The following is a 23,590-nucleotide window of genomic DNA, read 5'->3' as shown; positions in this document are numbered from 1 at the left end:
TTATATTTTCCCAACTCGTGTTTCCTCACAATAACCATCGTATTTATTTATTGGAAAACTTCACGTAGGTGAATTCTGATGGATATAACTTCTCCATTAAAAGAAATCATACGATTATCTTGGTCGGGTATCCTAAAATTTACTCTGTGTATGGTTTTTCCTGACACAGGGAGATAAACCAAATTTTTGGGTTCCATATTGAATTTATAACCAATTGGGGTTGAGTATGCGCTGAATGAAAATATTGTATTTGTTTTTTTTCCATCATTATAAGCACCATCAATCAAATCACAGTGAATTAACACCGAATTTATTCCTGGGGATATTTGAATGACATTATCACTGTAAAACGTCCCATTAGTTTCAATCTTTTTTGAGGAGAAACCCAATAACTCTCTAAATGAATTATCAATTGTGAAATCAACCTTGTAGTTATTTTTAACTTTAATCGTTGATTTTGAAGTATGTTTTTGAATGTCTATAACAATATTTTTTGGTTCATCACCTTGTTCTTTCATAAGACGAGCAATTTCGGAAGATATTTGAGAAATCTCATATGCTCCGGGTGAGACTGTTATCGTTTTGTATCCACTTCCCGGATTATAACTAAACTTGTCATTTTTCTCGGTTATATTAAATAAGGTATTACAAGTTTCCATGGACAATAAAGATGCCTCATATTCTTTTGTTGTGTCAAGTTGTAGTGGGTATGGGAATGAAGATGTGTGGTCGCTTGTTGTGAAATTGAAACTAAGGATTGTGCTTCTCATCTTATTTAATGAGATAAAATGTCTTTATATTGATATTTATTAATTATTTTCATGTTCATCAACTGGTCTAAAATGGCTGATGCTTCATTAAAACAATTATTTCCAGCCTTCTTACGGCCTAACAACAATAACAGTCTATTAACTAATTGTGATGGGTCATTTGGAAGAAAACTAACACCTGAACCAAGAATACTTAAAGCCTGAATAATGTGTTTCTCCTTCTCATTCTTCCTACTTTTACCAGATAGAATAACCCTATAATTTAGAGTGTTCAGCAGATCAATATATACTCTATCATCATTATTTTTCATATACAATGGTTTATCAATATACTTTGACTCATCCCTCACAGTTGAACCTTGTCTTCCATCTTTTGTGAGAAGAAACATTAATCTTGGAGTTAGTTTGACAGGAAGTTGAGCAGAACTCAAGAACCTTAATTCATCATTAAATATCAATACCTTTTCTTGAACAAGATGAAATATTGCTGGTTGTTCTGTTGGAATGAGTCCTGCTTTAGTTTTTGAATCCGCTGAATATTCATTGTTTTGATGAGCATTCACAATATAATCAGGGGGTCGATTCATCTCTTCCAGTTGTTGAAATAATCCTTCATCATCATATTCTAATTCTCCAATATGCTCTAATTCTTCCTCCGTCATTTTACTGAAATCTTTTAACATTTGGAGCTTTCTGGGAGTATATTTTATTGTGGGAACTGTGGAAACATCTATAATTTTTTCTTGGGAAGTTTTTAAAAGTGGTTTAAAAAATTTCTCTTGTTTTCTTTCAAATGTTTCTTCACCCGTTAGTTTTTGTCTGCGTTTCTTCTTTATGTCTTCCTGTTGTTTTACAACTTTTGAAACCAACTCTTGATGTTCCCTAAATCTTCTTGCTCTTTCTTTCGCATCCATTTATTTATTGAAAAATATCATTTAATATCTCATCTTGTTTCACAACAATATATTTATATTTTTCAGTCGTGTGTTTCATGTAATCCCCAAATTCCTTTTTACTACATCATGTAGAACAATTGTCTCTCCAAAAATTGTTTATATCTATTGAATTTAACTTGAATAAAATAAAAGTATTAGCATTGTTTCTGATGGAACGACGAGGAAGTTGAAAGTATGATTGACTAAGATAAATACAATTACAAGAAGAATGTCTCCCTCTTGTGTAGTAGCTGTCCATTACCGTTTGGTTTCTCTCATTAACACAATCATCAAAGATAACGAGGTTCTTTTTGGATTTATCCAAATCTTGGGGAGACGGTATATCATCCGTATTATCACTAAGAATACAAGTTATCGGTTTTGATTTCTTTTTACATCTCTGTGTATCACAAAATAGTTGTATTATATCTTCAATATTATAATCATTTAGGTTTTTTTGAAGTTTAAATAAACCGATTATATCTTCTTTTTGAAGACCAGCATTAAAACCTTTTGAGAGTAGTTGATACTCTGGTTGAAAAACTCGACTTTGTGAAAATTATTAAATTATCATAATCTAAAAAGTTGGGAGTGAGGAGCATCTTTAAAAGTAAGCAGGTTTTTCCACATCCACTTGAACCAACTATGAGGCATCTTAATTAATTTGGGAGATTTTTATGGTTGTCAAATTTTATCTTATTTTCCCAAATGGGTAAAAAAATCATTCATTTATATATTTGGAAAACAGGTTATTTAATTTATTATTGGCTTTTTTCGAAACTCTATATTTTATCCTAAGTTCAGGTTTAATTTCAAGATAATCCATTATTTTATTTATGCAATATCTTGTGTTGATATTTCCCTGAAAATCACATCCATGAATAATATATAACAACAATCCTTTGAACATTTCTCTAATACGTTCAGTTTCTTCCCTTGTAAGGAAAGGTGTGTTATCACCCTCGAACTTTACATTCATTTCTCTAATCAATCTTGTAAAGTAATTCATTTTTGGTGTAAATCTAAAAGAATTATTTTCCTTTTTATATATTTGATTATCATTAATTAGAAGATAATCACAGAATATACATTGTTTATAAGCTTTTGACTCTGTGTTTAATCCCCGTCTTTCACACGCAGGACAATTCTCAAATTTGTCATATGGAGAATCATGGAATTCAAGAGGCTCAAAATCGAGTAAACTATTCATATTTAGAAAGTAAAACTTTACTTAAACTGAACTTCATCTTCGATATCATCTGCGATACTTTCAGAATCATCTATACTTTCATAACTATCATTTGAACACAAACTCTCGGTGTCATAACTATCGTTTGAATGCAAACTCTCGGTATCATAATCACTCTCATAATCTTCAAAATCTTCAGTTGAATATTGACTCATATTTAATTAGTAGAAAAAAACATTACCATCGATATCTATATACATTTTTCATTAACAGATTCAACTGCTACATTTTTTATATTAAAGGTAATTTTAAAATGATCCTTAACTACAATTGAACGAAATGTCATTTCACCTGATATATTAACATCCTTTATTTCATCAGGATTTATATCTTTAGGGTTGTTGAAAAAAATACAAATTTCTCCTTGCATATTACAGATGGTCTTATCTTTTCTTTCTAAAGCTTCATCCATAAGGTTTTTATTTTTTGATACCTTTTCTTGTTTCATTGCTTTTTCTAGTTTTGAATATATTTCCAGAAGGAGAGGAGAAACTTTTGTTAGAGATACCTTAATTGATGTTCTTCCAGGTATACTAAAAGCCCTTCCACTGAAGTAAATTGAAGAACTCATCATATCCACCATAATTGTTTTTATCCAATAGTTGTTCTATTTATCTTTGTTCAATTTTACATCCTTGACATATTTCTCAGTATCTTTAACAAATGAAGAGATCGATTGAAACTTGTCTTTTGTGTCTTGAAACATTGTATTTATTAAGTGAAAAAGTTGGAGGATAAAATGGTTTTAAGCACAGATTCACCTGTAAAATAAACGAAATTTTCATCAAAAAAATTTTAGTTTAAGCAAAGTTTTATTATATAAATATGGTGAATACAACGTACTGCAATGTTTGTAATCACGAATATAAACATTATAGAAAACACCTCCGAACCAACAAACACACATTTAATCTATTTCATAAAATATCTCCTCTTGAGTTGGAAAGAAAACATTGTGATATCTGTTCAAAGGATGTTTTGAAGAGTAGTTATAATAGACATCTTCAATCACAAAAACACAAGAAAAATGAGTTTAAAGTAAAGGGAGACTATTATATTGAAAACACTGATGGGGCATTTAAAAATAAGGATTTTTCAATTTGGAGAACCCGGTCCATCATCAATAGTTGAATCAATTGAAATAGTGAAATCTGATGTTGAAAAATTTATTAAAAAGACATTAAAAGAAATGAAAACTTTAAAGTTTTATATGGGAGTGAAAATGAATATGAAAAGACAAGATGAAGAACAAACTCCTTATATGAGAACAGATCTTCATTTTATAACATCATTTCAAGATTTTTTGAATAGTGGGGTTTATGAAGAACTATCAAGACAAGAGGAGGATGTTGATAATACAGTGGTAGGAAGTGGATTCAATATTTAAAAAAAATCATCTTTTTAGATATACACATTCTAAAATCAAACCCTCTTAAAGCTTCTTCTTATATTGAATTACCAAAAGAAATAAAACTAAAGAAGGCAGTTGTTAATATTAAGAATAATGATAATAAATGTTTTCTCTGGTCTGTTCTTGCTCACTTACATCCACAAAAATGTAATTCAGAAAGAGTAAAACAATATATGAAATATGAGAATACCTTGGACATTAAAGATTTTAAATTCCCAATGCCACCAACAGATATTCCTAAATTTGAGAAAAAGAATAATCTTTCTATTAATGTATATGGATTAACGGATACAAACAAAGTTCAAATATTAAAAATTTCAAACAACTATAAAAATGAAGAAACACACATTGATCTTTTATATTTTAGTGTTGGAAAGAATTCACATTACACATACATCAATAATTTATCAAGATTAATCTCTTCTCAGGTATTCAGAACAGCAAACAAAATATATCCTTGTAAGCGATGTCTTAATTCATTTCATACAAAAGAACGATTAGAACAACATTCAAAATATTGTAGTCATCATAAATCAGCTGTAATTACAATGCCTAAACCTGGTGAAAAGATTTCTTTTGAAGATTATAATAAATCTATCATGCACCCATTTGTGATATACGCTGATTTTGAGTGTATCCTTAAAAAGATAAATACTGCTTCTCCTAATCCAAATAAATATAAAAAACATATTCCTTGTGGTTTCTGTTATTATATCAAATCATCTGTTGGAGAAAAGTATAATAAACTTGAACATTATAGTGGAAAAAATGCTTCACAAGAGTTTGTAAAACGATTAGAAAAGGATTGTATAAGACTAACTAAGTTAATGAAAGAAACAAATGAACCGATGAAATTAACCAAAGAAGAAAAATTAGAATTTAGACAGAACAATATCTGTCATATTTGTGAGGAGGAAATTGAGGAGTCTAAAGTTAGGGATCATTGTCATCTTACTGGTAAATATAGAGGTCCCGCTCATTCCTGTTGTAATCTTAATTATAAATTACCTTCTTTTATTCCAGTCTTTCTTCACAACAGTGCCAACTATGATACACATCTATTTATAAATGAACTTTCAAAAACACCAGGGAATATTTCTGCCATAACAAACACAAGTCAAAAGTATATTTCATTTACAAAAATGATATTCACAAAACCTATAACTCGTATTCGGTTTCTTGATTCTTACAAGTTCATGGGAACACCACTAGCCAACCTCGCATCAAATCTAAGCTCCACGGGCTCTTTTCCAAATCTTAATTCATTCTTTCCAAAAGAGGAAATTCAGATTAAAGAGAGAATTCAAAGTAAAGAGGAAATTCTAATTAATGAGGAAATTAATGAAGAAAAAATTCTAATTATACAGAAAATTCGAACAAAGAATGAAATTCTAACTAAAGAGGAAATGCTGATTATAGATGAAATTCTGATTAAAGAGGGAATTCTAACTCGAGAGGAAATTGAAACAAGGAATGAAATTCAAAGTAAAGAGAAAATTCTTACAAGTAAGGGAATTTATCCTTATGGTTATATGGATTCATTTATGAGATTTAAAGAAACACAACTTCCTTCAAAAGAAAGTTTCTATAATAACCTTTATGAAGAAGAGATAAGTGATAAGGAATATAAACACGCACAAGAAATTTGGAAAATATTTAAGATAAAGAACCTTGGAGAATATCATGATTTGTATCTAAAAACAGATGTTTTATTGTTTGCTGATGTGTTTGAAGCTTTTAGATCACTCTGTCATAATAAAAATTGTTATGGATTAGATCCTGCTCACTATTTCACAGCTCCTGGTTTAGCTTGGAGTGCAATGTTGAAAATGCCAAAACAAGATATAGATTTAGTCAGTGATGTAGATATGCTTTTGATGATTGAGAAGTCTAAGAGAGGTGGAATATCACAAGTATGTTCAAAAAGATATGCTAAAGCAAATAATAAATATCTTCCAAATTATGAGAGTGAAAAAGATAGTAATTATTTGATGTACTTTGATGCTAATAATTTGTATGGATGGGCAATGTCTCAATCTCTGCCTTATGGTAAATTAGAGTGGGTGGAAGAAAAGGATTATGAAAAGGCTTTGATGAATATTGCTATTTCTTCTCAAGAGGAATTGAATGAGGAAGAAGAAGGTTATTATTTTGAAGTTGATTTGAGGTACCCGAGTGATCTTCATAATAAGCATAAAAATCTTCCTTTTGCATGTGAGAAAGAAACCCCAAAGAAAGAATGGTTAAGTGATTATCATAAAAGTTTTAATATTAAAGGTAAATCAACAGAAAAGTTATTAACAACATTCTATGATAAAGAGGGATATGTTTTGCATCAAAGGAACTTGAGACAATATTTATCTGCTGGGTTGAGAGTAGCTAAAATTCATAGAGTTTTAAAATTTAAACAAAGTCCTTGGATGAAAAAGTATATTAAATTCAATACAGATATGAGAACAACTACAAAAGTAAAATTTGAAGGGGAATTCTATAAATTGATGAATAATGCTGTCTTTGGAAAGACAATGGAGAATGTTAGAAACAGGCAAAACATTAGATTTGCAACATCTTGGAAAGAAGCTTCTAGATTGATAAATAAACCAAGTTTTGAGAGAGAAGAGGTTTTTTCAGAGAACTTTTCTGCTATTCATATGAAAAAGGAAAGTGTTGTCATGGATAAACCAATTTATATTGGAACAGCAGTTCTTGATTTATCAAAGATATTGATGTATGATTATTTGTATAATGATTTAAAGAAAGAGTATGGTGAAAATGTTTCATTGTTGTATATGGACACTGATAGTTTTATTCTAGATATAAAAACTGACGATGTTTATAAAGATATGAAGAAAAATATTGGAGTATATGATACAAGTAATTTTAGTAAGAAGAGTGAGTTATTTTCAAACAAGAATGAAAAGGTTATTGGTAAGTTTAAGGATGAGTTGGGTGGAAAAGTAATGAGTGAGTTTATTGGATTGAGAGCAAAGGCATATGCTTATAAGTATGGTGATCAGATTGATAAAAGGTTAAAGGGAATAAAGAAATATGTAATAAAGAAATCAATAACTTTTAGAAATTATTATAATTGTTTGAGGAATAAGAAAGAAGAATATAGGAAAATGAATACAATAAGAAGTTATAAACATAAGATATATAGTGAAGAAGTAAATAAAAAGGCATTAGGAGCCTTTGATGATAAGAGATTTATTTTAGATAATGGAATAGATTGTGTTCCATATGGATATTGTATGATAGAGTGTATAAAATAGATTGTGTTCCATATGGGTATTGTATGATAGAGTGAATAGAATAGATTGTGTTCCATATGGACACAAGTTTTAACGATGGGAAGATGGGTTAGGGTTTTTAAGGGCTACCGCCGCGTTTTTCACAATATATAAATGGTCGAACCAAGTATTAGTCAAACTAAAGATTTTAGATGGGGATTATTGTGCAAAGAAAATTAAACTATTGAAGGAATTTGAGAATGAACAAATGTTTATAGGTTCAATGAGTGAGCTAAACAATATGCATCGGTTATTTGATAAAGTGTCCCGAGGCTTAGACGTTTCAGATATTTCTTTCGAATCACCTTTAACAAATCACATTACCACTTTAGTACTTGAACAAATCTTTATCTTATTGCATGGATTATTTGAAAAAAAAAGGTGTCCCCAGGTTAAAAGGGGAGACAAATAAATATACCTTGGGCTAAAAAGGGGATTTATTTTTTAGGGAAAAAAAAGAAAAATTTCATTGCTGAAAATCCCCCATTCATTTACATGGGGAAAAGTGAGCCAGAATCAGTATTCTTTCCCTACTCGCCTTGTAAAAATTGACATTGCCTTTGTATGCAGAGTGAAAATACAAGCAATTACACCGTTTTGTTGTCAGTGAGAGTTCACAAACATCCATAAACAGAGAAAATAATGGAAGAGGTATGTGTCGACTTCCAGTAACAATTCCACCAATAATCTCCCTATAAATAGACACTTTTGTGCTGGGAGCATAAATTCATTGCAATAAGCAACAAAAAAGAAAAGCGAATAACTGGAAGGACATCAACCAGAGGTCAGCAGTGCGAATTGGTGGAAGAATCTGTTGCCATGTCAGCAAATAAGTTGATTCGTAAACGATCCGCAGATATTCGAATACCGCGTTCGACAATGCAAAAGCACATGAAGGTTGGAGCACAAATTAATCCACTGGACACTTAAGGCTTGTGACAGATGCTGTCGGTACAGCTGGCCAGGTATCTATTGCCAGTCAGTCAGGAGTTATTGTCTGCCAAGGAAGTGTGTAGTCGCACATGGATGTGTTCACATGAACCATCATCCGTATTGCTCAGGGTTTCGTTTCGTGCTGAGGACAGCCGAGCTATATCGTGATGACATGGAAACCATAATCGTCGTCGTCACGACACTCACATCTAGTCTTCTCTTCCAGTGTCCCTCAGAGGAAAATGGCCATGCCATCCACCCAGTAATTGAGGTCGATGATGTCACGGTTTCCTTTGACAAATGCTTTGAAAACTGACGAAAGACGTGCAGACAAATAAATAAATAAACAAACTGTAGGAGTTTCGGTTTCTCGGCAGAGGGATTTAATCAGTCCTTCCTCATTACGTGCTCACCTCCATCCATGAACACTTATGCGGTCATATCAAAGGTGTCCAAGAGGATGTCGCAGAACTCGCTTCAATTTAAACCCCCAGGCTTGTGGGGATCGCTGCCCAGTTAGTTCTCGAAGAAGTCGATGAGCTCCTTCACTTCTTGCTTTGAGACTGCACACACACACAACCACCATCGAGCTACCTTTGCGCAGGTAATCAAATGGAAGACCAAATACTGTATTGGAGTCATCAGAAGGAACCAGAATAAGCAAAGAGTAAAAATGGAGTCATCAGGAGAAAACTGGATAAGGTTCGGGTTTCATCCACGACGCCACAACCCTCAAACTCATCCAGGTGCAGTCATGAGCCCACAGAAAATTTTCTACAATAATTTACTTCTCCTTAGACAGATAGCAAAAGAAAGAGAGAAACAAAGAAAAAGCAATAGTTCGAATGAACTAGTACGTGCCTGTAAAAAATAATAATAATAATAATAATAATCATAAATAAATAAATAAATAAATAAACCACACAGGCCGTTTCTTCGCTCTCACGTGCCCATACGTGCGTGACCCGGAAGTTCGATATTATTCGCAGTTACGATTATTCGCAATTTATTTTTAATACCCAATTATTCAATTAGTGCCAACGTATTTTACCTTTTCGCAATGTCGTGGCAAGGAAAAACAAAAAGAGAAGAGAAGAGAGAGAAAAAATTTACTTCCTGGTTCGGAGAATACCAGCACTCTGATGTTCCCGAAATTTATACACCGTCTAATATGAAAACGATCATAACTTGGGCCATTGTGTTTATCTATAAATGCGCATAAGAAATCGAGAAATTATTAGAATACACGGTCATCACTCTCCGGAAGCCCGTACGTTGTAACCCGTAATGGGGAACGTGGCTGTGCTTCCCTTCCCAATGGGCCACACCCACGCAACAACGCGTCTTGTCATTGGTTTGGAAAATAAATGGCCATAACTTGGGAAGCACCTTGTCCGATTAATATCAAACCTTGAAAAGGCACATCCTCAGGTCCCCAGCAATATACCTGGCAAGTTTCAATTAGATCGGACCAGAGGTTGTCGAGAAACAGCGATCGCACGCACGCACGCACGCACGCACGCACACACCTGGAATTATAGATAGATAGAGAGAAATGTGAAAAAGTAGAAATAAATGCACTTTCAAGCATGAAAAGTAAAGTTCTTCGAGTGTTGTCGGACGATGAACTCACAGGTGCGAGAGGGAAGAGAGGAGGATAGACCCGAAGGGCAGCCCATGAAGGGTACACCAACAATACCATCAGGTTCAGTCGTAGAGGTTTCAAGATTGAGGAGTAACATTTCAACCTCTGTGGGAGAGAAGTCCACATGGTGGAGGAAGCATTCTGTGATGGCAGAAATGGTGGATGTACAGTATATCGGAGAAGATACCGATTCATTTACAGTAAAGATCCTTTTCCATCGGAGCAGTATCCAAACAAGACTCCATCCTCTTCCAGGGTATTAGGAACAGAAGGGGGATCCGCATATCATTGAGAGACTTCACCAACTGTCATCAGGCTTTGTAGGATGATGGAAGGCTTGACCTCAGGTGAGCTGGATGTCAGGATCTGGCTCATTGGATGTGGGCATTGTGGAATGGAGGGCAAAGAGGGGGGTTAAATATGGGTTTAGACTTTAGACTTTAGAGGTTTTCTTCCAGGTGAATGCAATCACCAACACACACCAATCAGTGCACCAGGATCAGGATTATTTCTTTATCCCTATGTAATCTGTGGCTGCATCATTCTCTGAGGGTGCAGATCTGCCCCTGATACAAGCATGCTGGGACTCATTTTGCCGACCTCGGAAAGATGACAGGCTGAGTAAACCCGACCTGTTGTTAATTCAACGGCCTGACAGGGGCTTAAAGTCAAGGCCTGAAGATCTTAAGCCAATCACCTTAACCGTTGAGCCAACACCAGGCCTTAGGTTGGGATGTTGGGTGTTGAAGACTGTTGAAGGCATCATCAAGTTTGGAACCATGGTGAAGTTGAGGAAGCAGTGTCTTGAGGAAAGAATTCCAGGAATCAGGGAGTTGTTGGTCCATAGGTACAGGAAGGTGGGCATCTTGCCAGATGTCTGAAAACCCACCAAGAAGAAACTTATTAAATCAGGAAACAATACATTTCGTTTAAATCTTATCAGATTTCATTGGAAATTGCCATAGGGCATTCATGTCGAGGTGTAACTAATCATCTATCTATAATTCCAGCAATCTCTGTGTGTGTGTGTCTGTCTGTTTGTTTGTCTGCGACCGCCGTTTCTCGTCGACTGCCGGTCCGATCTGATTGAAACTTGCCAGGAATATTGCCGGGGCACCGCAGATGTGCCTTTTTGAGGTTTGATGTCAATCGGACGAGCGGTTCCCAAGTTACAGCCATTTATCTGCCAACCAATGACAAGACACAGTGCTATGACATCACGAATGATGTCACAATGAATGTTTTTTTTTTTTTTTTTTTTTTTGCACGATTGACGGTCCGATCTGATTGAAACTTGCCAGGAATATTGCTGGGGACCCGCGGATATGCATTTTCAAGGTTTGATATTAATCGGATAAGCGGTTCCCAAGTCACGGCCATTTATCTGTCGACCAATGACAAGACCCGGTGCTATGACATCACGAATGACGTCACAATTAATTATTTTTTTGTACGATTCACGTCACAATTCTTCTTCTTCGTCGTTTGGTATGACGTCACAATCGACGCTGGGGACCTGAGTATGTGCCTTTTCAAGGTTACATATCGTTCCTTATCCGTTTCAGCTGTTTCCCAAGTGTTTTAGACCGGGAGCCCGCGGGGCTTAGCTCAACCGAAGATGGGAACAATTTCCGTCCTCATGGTAAGATGCCAGATGATATTTTCACCTCAGAACTCTGCGTCTGCCAGGACACTGCTGCTGGGTTGACATTCTGTGGTCAATATCCGTATCGCATAATCGGCGCTAGCTCATCCTGGCAGCGGAATGGCCCCAAGTAGGTTTCTGATATAATTTGTATCGCTTGTCACACGGTATAAACAATGACAGACGATCTCGCCGCTGGAATACCGGTGACAGACGCTAATTAGATGCCGCAAAAATCACGCTAGCTCAACCGAACAGCGGAACGGATAAAACCAACGCAGAATGCTAGTAGGGGGTCCCCTGTGTACAAAAGGAGCACTGACAGACAACTTGGTCGTTGGGCCCCCAGGACAAACGCTCCCGAGTTCGGGTTCCCTTTGGTTGCACTCGCTCAACCGAACAGCAGAATGGCTAAAACCAACGCAGAATGGTAGTACCTGGTCCCCTGAGTACAAAAGGAGCACGGACAGACAACTTGGTCGCTGGGCCCCCAGGACAGACGCTCCCAAGTGGTGCGTTTGATGTCAAGTGTACACATTTTTCAGCAACATTTTGACACGCTGTCTTAGATTTCACTCTTTTTTTTGTGCAAGTGTTTGTATCCACGGTAAAACATTGTCAATTTTCAGACCTGGGGGCCAATCGAGGCCCATTTTAGCCCCCCCCCAATTTGGGTGCCCCCGGTTGACCCACATTATTCCAGTGGCCATATCACAGGTTGTGGTCCGATTTGGATGATCTTGGTATCAAAATGCTCGTAAAAGCGAGATCTTTCGAATCGCGTAAAGTAAAATCACTCCGAAACAGTAATTCAAAAAGTTATAGTTTGGGGTGCCCTTTAACCTTGGGCCCCTGCTCCCCAGCCAAACAGAAGGTCCCGATATTTTCGTGTGAGAATAACCCTTCATATACTCCAACACCGTAACATAAATGAAAATGGGATCTCAATGGGTTCAAGTGTGATGATGGTTTTATTGCTCGGGGCCCACATATCACTAATTATTGATTCGACATTGGGCGACGTTTGCCGTCATCGTTTCAATGACTATGTCTAAAATTGACAATCATCATCTCTGGACTATTTCATATATATATATATATATATATATATATATATATATATATATATATATATATGTACATATATATATATATGTACATATATATATGTACATATATATATGTACATATATATATATATATATATATATATATATATATTTTTTTTTTTTTGCATCATTTGCGAAAAATTATTCTGCCTAATGTGTCTATTGATTTTTAAGTGTACATTTTTTGTATAACCATCATCGAATTAAGTTATAAATGGGATAATCTCAGTTTTTGCATATTTTGCAGTAAGCATGGCGACTGAAGATCGAAAGGAATTCCGAAAATACTGTTGCGATCCGTTCAGCTGCCATAAAACGAAACAACGAAAAGATCTTCGCAATGTGTCAAATGATATGTTGATGAAATTTTCTTCAAAGGTGAAAAAAGATGACAGACTTTGTACTTCGTGCAGAAAAAAAAACTGTCAGTTGTCACCAGAGCGTATTGAAGAATCATCTTCAACCAGTTTGAAATTATCATCAGAAAGTACTATCGAAGGCATTGCAGAAGCTATTTCGACAGATGAGGATGAGGAGGTTTTTGAGCGAGAAGCAGAAGTTGTCCTATTAAACCAGTCATTATCGATGATAGGCGAAAGCCCATTCGACAAATGAAAGGCGGAAAGGAACCCAGGGTACGTTCCTGAAAAGCGAGGTAAAGTGGAAGATTCTGTGCAAAAGAAATTAGAACTAGTTGCTGGACCAAGCACTGTGGAGAAAACACAAAATACAGCATCAAAATGTGATGAAAACTGCATGCCAGAGGTGATCAAAAGCCTGAAAGAAAAATACGTTGTTTCAAGCCGTTCAGAGCAAATACTGTACGTATACTGACAATATTTGCTCGGAATATGAGCATCAGAGGGATGATGAGTGAATTCAGTTGCTCCCAACGAATGGCTGTGCAAGCCAAAAATTTAGAGAAAGAAAATGGTATGCTATCGTCTCCAAATCCCAAACAGGGTAAAATATTGCCTGACAAAGTGAAATCCGCCGTAACCGAATTTTACCGAAGTGATGAAGTCAGCCGAATAATGCTGGGAAAAAGGACTGCGTGGTGGTCAGGAATGAACATGGAAAAGACAAAATTCAAAAGCACCTGGTACTAAACAATCTCAAGGAACCGTTTCAGAAATTCAAAGAGAAGAACCCTGGCTTGAAAGTTGGATTCGCGAAGTTCGCCATGCTCCGTCCCTCGGAGTGTGTCCTGGCCAGTTCAGGCGGTACACACAGTGTATGTGTATGTATACAACAGCCTTGGTTCCAAAATGCCACAGATAGCCGAACTTCCTAGCTATCATCATGTGATAACACGCATAGTTTCTAAACCAGCACAACCAGCACGTTATTTCAGAACTTGTGAAAGTTGCCCATCAATTGAAGACTTCAAAACCGATCTACTGACTGCTTATAAACTCGAGGATATTGATGAAATTCAGTTCAAACGGTGGACATCCACCGACAGATCTGAACTGAGCTCCATGGGTCCTGCCTTTGGAAGCATTCATTAATCAATTCTGTGAACGCGTGGTGAAATTAGTGAGACACGACTTCATTGTCAAGGTCCAATCTCAGTTTCTGAAAAATAAGAAAGACGAAATCGGTGAAGGAGAATTTGTCATTATTGGAGACTTCTCAGAGAACTATTCGTTTGTCGTACAGGATGCGGCCCAAGGATTCCATTGGAACTGCTCTCAAGCGACAATTCACCCCTGGGTTTACGATTTCAAATCGGACGATGGCAAATTAAACCACGATTCGTTCACGATTATATCAGAATGCAATACTCACGACGTTGTCTCAGTCCACCTCTTCCAAAGAATGCTCATTGAGAACACTTGAAATCTAGCTTTGGAAATGTAAAGAAACTTTACTATTTCTCAGATGGTTGCACTGGCCAACATAAGAATTGCAAAGCCTTCATAAACCTGTCGTCACAAATCAGAGTATGGTATTGATGCAGAATGGCATTTTTTGCCACAAGTCATGGCAACGGCCCTTCAGATGGTGTAGGAGGTACAGTCAAACGAGAAGCAACACGCGAGAGCCTGCGTAGACCTTAAGACAGTCAAATTATTTCTCCAAAAGATCTTTTCGCCTTTGCTGAAAATGGTTTGAATGAAATGAAGTTCGGTTACGGGATCCAAGAGGCGTATGACGAGGAAGAACGAAATCTGGAAGAAAGGTTAAAAATGGCCAAAACCATAGCTGGAACTCAAAAACTACATGCTTTCATCCCTATTTCTAAAACTGCTCTTCAAGTACACGAATTCAGCCTTAGCGAGGAACACCGTATCGAGTCAGCTATTTCATAATCTACACCAACTTTTAACGGGAAACTCTCAGGTTATGTCACAGTGCACTATGATGGAAAATGGTGGCTTCCCTGCATCATGGAAGCCTTTCAGGACACTCATGAAGTGAAAGCGAATTTTCTTCATCCAAACAGGCCCGCAAATAGTTTATTTTTTCCTGACATTGAAGATCACTGCATTTTGGACATTTCTGATATACAGTACTTCTTTCCGTAGAACCAAAAACTGCTACAGGTAGAACCTACACAATCAGTACAAAAGAAACACAGCTGTCAAATAAAACATTGGTTGGCAAAAAATCTTGACTATAATATGCTAGGAAAAACTCTTACTCGTACTAGTATCGCTTCCAGTTCCTGCATGTGCATGTGGAAAATTTATGCACAATATACTGATATAGTGTATTGGAAATCTGTGTTCAAATATTGTGCTATGTATTGTGGCGTATTGTGTGTCCAGCACCCGAGTCCCCGAACAATAAAACCATCATCACACTTGAACCCATTGAGATCCCATTTTCATTTATGCTGAGATGTTGGAGTATATGAAGGGGTATTCTCACACGAAAAAAAAAAAAAAATCGGGACCATTGGTTTGGCTGGGGAATGGCGGCCCAAGGTCAAAGGGCACCCCAAACTACAACTTTTTGAATTAGTTTCAGAGTGATTTTACTTTACGAGATTCGAAAGATCTCGCTTTTACGAGCATTTTGATTCCAAGATCATCCAAATCGGACCATGACAACCTGTGATTATGGCCTCTGGAAGATTGCGGGTCAACCGAGGGCGCCCAAATTTGGGGGGGCCCTAAAATGGGCCCCGATTGGCCCCCAGGTCTGAAAATTGACACATAATGTTTTACCGTGGATACAAACACTTGCACAAAAAAGTGAAATCTAAGACGATGTGCCAAAAATTTTGCTGAAAAATGTGTACACTTGACATGGAACGCCCCACAAGGAAGCGTCTGTCCTGGGGGCCCAGCAACCAAGTTGTCTGTCAGTGCCCCTTTTGTACTCAGGGGACCTGATACTACCATTCTGCGTTGGTTTTAGCCGTTCCGCTGTTCGGTTGAGCCAGCGCAACCAAAGGGTCCCAAATTAAGGAGCGTCTGTCCTGGGGGGCCCAGCGACCAAGTTGTCTGTCAGTGCCCCTTTTGTACTCAGGGGACCTGATACTACCATTCTGCGTTGGTTTTAGCCGTTCCGCTGTTCGGTTGAGCCAGCGCAACCAAAGGGTCCCAAATTAAGGAGCGTCTGTCCTGGGGGGCCCAGCGACCAAGTTGTCTGCCAGTGCTCCTTTTGTACACAGGGGACCCCTTACTAGCATTCTGCGTTGGTTTTATCCATTCCGCTGTTCGGTTGAGCTAGCGTGATTTTCGCGGCATCTAATTAGCGTCTGTCACCGGTATTCCAGCGACGAAATAGTCTGTCATCGTTCATACCGTGTTACAAGCCATACGAATAATATCAGAAACCTACTTGGGGCCGTTCCGCTGCCAGGTTGAGCTCGCGCCGATTATGCGATACGGATATTGACCACAGAATGTCAACCCAGCAGCAGTGTCCTGGCAGATGCAGAGTTCTGAGGTGAGAATATCATCTGACATCTTACCATGAGGACGGAAATTGTTCCCCTCTTCGGTTGAGCTAAGCCCCGCGGGCTCCCGGTATATTTCCAAAGGTTCGAATTAATTGTTCAAATTATTAATTAATCCAAAGGTTTGAATTTTCCCAAGGGAAACAGCTGTTTCCCAAGGGTTTGAAAGCTGTTTCTTCCAAACGTTTGAATTAATTATTGTGCTTGGTAGACATTTGTGAATACATTTACAGAGAGAGGGGCGAGAGAGGAGGGGCGGGAGAGGGGCGGGAGAGAGGGGGGCGGGAGAGAGGGGGGCGAGAGAGAGGGGGGCGAGAGAGGGGGGCGAGAGAGGGGGGCGAGAGACGGCTGTACATACTGGCACTCACCTACGGGCCCGCACTAGTAGATAATCCCAGGAAGAGAAATAAGATTTCATCAATGTCACCTTTTGGGTAATCAAAGTACACCACGTGACCACAGCATCACGTGGTACTCAAGGCCCAATCACAAAGCGAATCCCACAATTCCCCCTTAAAAAAATCTCAGCTGATTTCACACGTCACGAGGACCGGTTTGGATTACATCAGAAACTCGTGAGAAACGTTAATACGGACTGTTAGGAACATGAAAATTATCCATGATGAGGAACTTCAGTCATTCGGTGTCCGGAACAACCAACCCTGACTGATTGTAATTCATCCAACACCCTGAGGAGACGTTACACCACCGACGGTACCCCCCAAACCTCAGCAACGCCATCGCACCGATTCATTCCCCTGGTGATTCCAAACTCGCACAACTTGTGTCGTTCTGTCAGTTCTCGATAATCCTCGTGCTGCGTTTTGCAGGACGTGGCAGATCAAGCGGAACCTTCGGCGTTTGTATTTCTGGTATCAATGAATGGGATTTCCGTGAGGAGGTTCAGGTAGTTGGTAATTATCACCATGGAAACGACCCGACTCGTCCTTTTCAATGAAACCAGCAGAAGCCCTTGACAAAAATGCCACGAAATAGAAAATCATTTATTCTTACTCTTGTTGAAAAAGATTCCTGAGAAAGAGGGAGGTTATATACTTCTTAACAACAAAGAAAGCAATTCTGGAGCGATCGTGACTGCGGTCTGAAGTCTATACACCGCCCTGATTCAATATATTTTTTTTGTCAGATTGAAAAAATTATAATTTCCCCTTCGGTTTCGATGAATTCGAAATAACTTTTAGTGATTTTTTTCTCTCCGAGGAGCATTTCCGTGTTTCAGTGTGGGACAGGACAGACAGACACAGATGGACAGACAGACACAGATGGACAGACAGACACAGATGGACAGACAAACACAGATGGACAGACAAACACAGATGGACAGACAGCATTAACCTCTTCCGGGTCTGTTCTTGTGTATGGCACCTTGGCTGCCGGGTTGCTATAATTTCTTGAAAGCGTAGCTGTGCCGCTGTAGCTGTGCCCCTTTACCACGACACTGGCACTCATTTCCCCGACCTCGGAAGCATGATTGCAGGCTGAGTCAATCCCACCTGGTGTTAATTAAGCAGCCAATTGAGCTCAATCCCAGGACCGTGTGATCCTAAGCCAGCCACCCTCGCTGCTAAAATAGCACTGCGGCCATTCTCAGTTTGGGCCCCAGAAATAGGAGTAACCCCTCCCCAGGGTAGAACAAAGCATAAGAATATGTTTTTGGTTCATTGGGATGTGTGGAGTACTAAATGGATGGTTGTGAAAAAATATATATATATATATATATATATATATATATATATATATATATATATATATATATTGAGGTTAATATTTATTTTTGACATGATTTGTGTTTATCGAGGTCCGCAATTTTGGGCGCGTCGCAAAATCACAAAAACGGATGTTAAATATTCAATTTTCAACCAATTCTCCCAAATAGTGGGGCAACTTAGCTAAATATAGCATAACAATTGTGCATTTTGTGAGGAAAGCACCAAATTTGGCACACTAGTAGCCTATCATATTAGGAACAGATTTGGATATTGGACCATCTCAAAATTTTTGATGGCAGTGGAAAATGGTTGCTACAGCCATCAGCGGCTGAATTTGAGATGGCCCAATATCCCAATCTGTTCATAATATGTTAGGCGACTAGTGTGCCAAATTTGGTGCTTTCCTCACAAAATGCACAATTGTTATGCTATATTTAGCTAAGTTGCCCCACTAAAACGAGGTGCCATATTGTTCAGAATTCAGAGTGTGTTTCATCGATCGGTTATCGTTGATAATTATAACATCACAAATACACAAACCTGAAAATATCATAAAACATCAGGCTTGCCTATTACAGTATACGTGTGGGGGCAATGGTGGGAAAACTATGGGTAGAGATATGTATTTCATTTGGATATCCAGAGTTCGATGCTGCACGTCGAGTTTAGTACTGGCAATTTGCAAGATCCAGAACTAATGTAATCCACACATTGTATTTCCTTCACATAATATGTGAATGCATGCCCATGCACATGTGAAATACAGTTTGTAATATGTAATTCCAGGTCATGTAAAATGTGACTTCACAATCTCAAGTCTCTCTCTCTCTCTCTCTCTCTCTCTCTCTCTCTCTCTCTCTCTCTCTCTCTCTCTCTCTCTCTCTCTCTCTCTCTCTCTCTCTCTCTCTCTCTCTTTCTCTCTCTTTCTCTCTTCTCTCTCTTCTCTCTTCTTCTCTCTTCCTCTCTCTTCCTCTCTCTTCCTCTCTCTTCCTCTCTCTTCCTCTCTCTTCCTCTCTCTTCCTCTCTCTTCCTCTCTCTTCCTCTCTCTTCCTCTCTCTTCCTCTCTCTTCCTCTCTCTTCCTCTCTCTTCCTCTCTCTTCCTCTCTCTTCCTCTCTCTTCCTCTCTCTTCCTCTCTCTTCCTCTCTCTTCCTCTCTCTTCCTCTCTCTTCCTCTCTCTTCCTCTCCTCCACTCTCTCTTCCTCTCTCTTCCTCTCCTCCACTCTCTCTTCCTCTCTCTTCCTCTCCTCCACTCTCTCTTCCTCTCTCTTCCTCTCCTCCACTCTCTCTTCCTCTCTCTTCCTCTCTCTTCCTCTCTCTTCCTCTCTCTTCCTCTCTCTTCCTCTCTCTTCCTCTCTCTTCCTCTCTCTTCCTCTCTCCTCCACTCTCTCTTCCTCTCCTCCACTCTCTCTTCCTCTCTCCTCCACTCTCTCTTCCTCTCCTCCACTCTCTCTTCCTCTCCTCCACTCTCTCCTCTCTCTCTCCTCCCACACTCTCCACCCTCTCACCCCCTCCCCTTCATCACACAGCCTGCACAAGGGAGGGGGGAGAGATAGAGGGTGAGGGGTGGGAGAGGGTGGAGAGTGACTTCGTCCTACGTTGACTTGATTGACTTGTAAGGATTGACTTGACTTGAGAGGGGGAGAACCTGCATTGACTGACTTCTGTCATTTATTTTTTTCTGATCTGTAATTGAAATTCCAGATAAGGTATTGTTGTTGTGCAACGTCTGTCCATCTGACCGTCCATCCATCCGTCTCGTATTCTGACTTCTCCGGCCAAATCGCTGCGCCAATCTGGCTGAAATTTGGCAACAACGTTCCGCTTCTGCCTGGTAAGGGGATTGCAAAGCTCGTTCCTGGAAAGTGATTCAAAATCGCCGACTTTATTCAAAAATATTCTCCTGCAGACCATTCTCCAAAGTCAGAATGCTACCAAATTTGGGTTACAACATTAGGCCAGAGTGGTGTGGAAGATTTCCTCTTTGATAAAGTTCCTGATATTCAAACATCTTTTCGTTCTGTCAAAATAAAACCTGAAAGTGAGTCAGAGAATTGTGATAAAGCAAAAGCAAAAAAATGACAGCGATACATTGGGGCGTGGATGAGATCATTATTTTCTTAAAGCATTATGACGTCATAATGATGGTTAATATATCCCACATGCAGTGCATTGTCCAAATTCATTTGCAGACAGCTTTCGTGGTGGAAACAACCATGTCGCATCTGCTCTGCCTCATTTTGGCTTTGTTCGCCTCCAAAGAGGACGAGACGCACGGTGATCCGGAACCAACGAACCACGCACCCGTGTACCGAGTGCGTTCAAACATTTGGACTGAAAATATACGTCACCGGGTAAGTGGGAAGGAGAAGTGGTTGTGGTTTCCACGAATACTCCGGTAAATTATCAAATTGATAATGACAGAATATTACAGGGTGTCGCAAAATTCTGGAATTGTGGGTCGGTGTTGGAATTCTTGACAAGTTTCTCTCTGGCTTCAACCTCGACCATGCAAGAGGACCAGTTCAGCTTTGTCCTGCATAGTGTAACCCATTTTCAATGGTACCATCCAGACAAAAAAAAAAAACAATGAACCCATGATTCCAGAATTTTGTTACACCCTGTATAGCAAGGGATAAAAAGATAATCAGAGCAGATTATTCGACATTTTCAGATTTAGAACATGTGATACAGAAAGTTCAATGTATAATATTTTCTGAATGCATAGTCAAGGCTCGTTGAAGAGCGAGTACGAAAAGTACAATGAATGGATCAGAACACAACATGACAAAAGGAACAGCAGAGTGAAATTCAAAGAGAGAGGGAGACTTGGACAAGCAATGGGTGTGGGGAGGAATTGGGGGGCAGAAGAGGATGCATGGGGTGGACAAGATGGATACAGAAGGAAACTCTCAGGAGGGAAAACTGGAAATTTGGAAGGAGGAGGGATTGGGATGGGGTAGGGGAAGTGGTGGTGGGGGGAGGGAGGGGGAAGGTGGGTTACCGAGGGTAGAAAAGATCATGGTTTTGAATTAGGGATCATCTGAAATGGTGCTGAATGGCTGTGTTGTAGACATGGGGGGAAGAGAATATGGAAGTTGGTCCCGACAAGTGAGAAAAAAAAAAGGAACAAATGAGTGGAGGTGAACAGTGCTCCTGGATTTAGATCGTTTCAACAGAACGAGGTTGATGGTGGACCGTGTGTGCCCTGCAAAAACGTTGGAGGTGGACAAAGCACAGAAAGGGCAGAGGGTGCAAGACCACAAAGGAGATGGGGGAAGACAGAGAGACACCACCGACCTGTCTGCAATGACGACCCAAAGACTCAGCCAGCTTCATCGCAGGAGATTCCAATAAGTTTGAAGACCTTGGTTTTCATGGCATCAGTCTGAGAAAGGGGTGAGGGAGAGTAGGCAGCCCAGAAGGGAAAAAAAGTATGTTCTCAGGCTGAGGTTGAAAGTCTTGTCGGTGGGAAGGATTTCAGATGTACCGAGGAAGGACCTTGTACGACGAATCAGAGGCTGGCTTTGGAGGCCAACTTTGAAATGTGGTTCGCTCAGGAAAGATCATGGCTGATAGTGAGTCCCAGGAATTTGTGTGTCTGAACTTCATCAAGAAGAGGGCGCAATGGTAAAACTGAAGAAGATTGTTCAGAGAGTTGATGGGAGGGTTTTCCAGGTGGTCCGTTCAGAGAGAGATTGTGAGAGTGTGACATTTGTCAGGGTTGAAAGACATTTTCAAAGTGTTTGATCCACTGCAGACATTTGGACAGCTTTGTTTTTTGTACTAATACTCCTCGTGTCCGTATGCTCACAGGTCGTCCAGGACAATGGTCAGCAATGGGTTCAACAAATTGAAGGACAAGTTGACCTGCTGAAATATTTTCAAGTTGGAGTCGTCGTGATCCTCGCCGCGTTAACGCTCATCAAATTTTTGATGGCGTGGAAACGTGCCAGATCATTACCAAATAAGAAAAGGAAAAAGTGCGTCCATTTCTGGGAAGGAACCATTTGCTTCCTGTTTATCAATTATATTATTTAACCTGAAGAGATTTCTTGCACCCCGTGTTGGTACATTTTCTGTCTTTTGTGCATTATTTTTTGTCCTCTGTTTCATAGTTTTGTTTTTTTGTCTGTTGGTACAATGATCTGGGTGACCCACAGGCTGAGTACACAATTCTCCAGATGGCCAGATAGCTCAGATGGCAGAACACTGGCATGGTTTTACAGAGGACCTTGGCTCAATTCCTGGTCTGGGCATGTAATTTTTCACACATGTAATTTTTATTTCCTGTTCATTTGTAATCGAGTCAAAAAGAAGTTCAAAAGTCAACCATCAGCTGTAAAAGTGATAATCGATTTCCTGGGGCTCACGAGGACAATTTTGGAACACCATCAAGAGGAGAGCACAACGGGCAAACAGTGTCCCTTATTGGGAAATGCTCCGGGACCAGTTTAAACCAGCTATTTGATGGAATTCCTGGGGGCGACTGTAAAAAAGTTGTTGCATTGTTGCACAACATTGCACATCCGCACACTGCAGCCCATACATGGAAACCCTCTGGTAACTGAACTTTAAGGTGTTGGAGCATCCTCCGTATCGTGCTGACCTGCTCACTTCAGACTTTCACCTCTTTGGTCCACTCAAAGACGCTTTAAGAGGACGCCATTTTGCCAGTGACCAACAAGTGACAGACGCGGTGCATGTGTGGCTCGTCTCCCAGACAAAAACTTTTTTCTAAGCACAAACCGAAGTTTGTGAACTGATGGACGAAGTCTGTTTAAAAAGAGGGGGACAATGTGGTAAAATGATGCTCTTGTACATGCTCAATTCCATCCATCCATTGGGACCATACTCTGTGCAGAACATTGGTCCTGCCTTAAGCAGTGTCCTTGGCCTTTGGGCACAATCTTGGACGGGTCACCACTCCAACACAGGATACCAGCAAGCTGGCACTCGTTT

The 23,590-nt window shown here is 39.0% G+C and overlaps 1 long non-coding RNA gene across 1 annotated transcript; it reads right to left on the bottom strand.

Moving 5' to 3' along the window:
- Window positions 1-3,391: 3,391 nt before the first annotated feature.
- LOC147031605 (uncharacterized) lies at window positions 3,392-17,575 on the bottom strand. Its single transcript, XR_015053751.1, has 3 exons — window positions 17,269-17,575; window positions 9,002-9,151; window positions 3,392-8,900 (listed from the first exon to the last, which is right to left on the bottom strand). It is a non-coding gene; the product is annotated as an uncharacterized LOC147031605 (long non-coding RNA).
- Window positions 17,576-23,590: the final 6,015 nt, after the last annotated feature.

The sequence above is a fragment of the Eptatretus burgeri genome, chromosome 2, assembly GCF_056783735.1.
Source record: "Eptatretus burgeri isolate ZD-2024b chromosome 2, Ebu_testis_v1, whole genome shotgun sequence".
Taxonomy (NCBI): domain Eukaryota; kingdom Metazoa; phylum Chordata; class Myxini; order Myxiniformes; family Myxinidae; genus Eptatretus; species Eptatretus burgeri.
The sequence above is the reverse complement of the archived record's forward strand: the minus strand, read 5'-3'. Positions and strand labels throughout refer to the sequence as shown.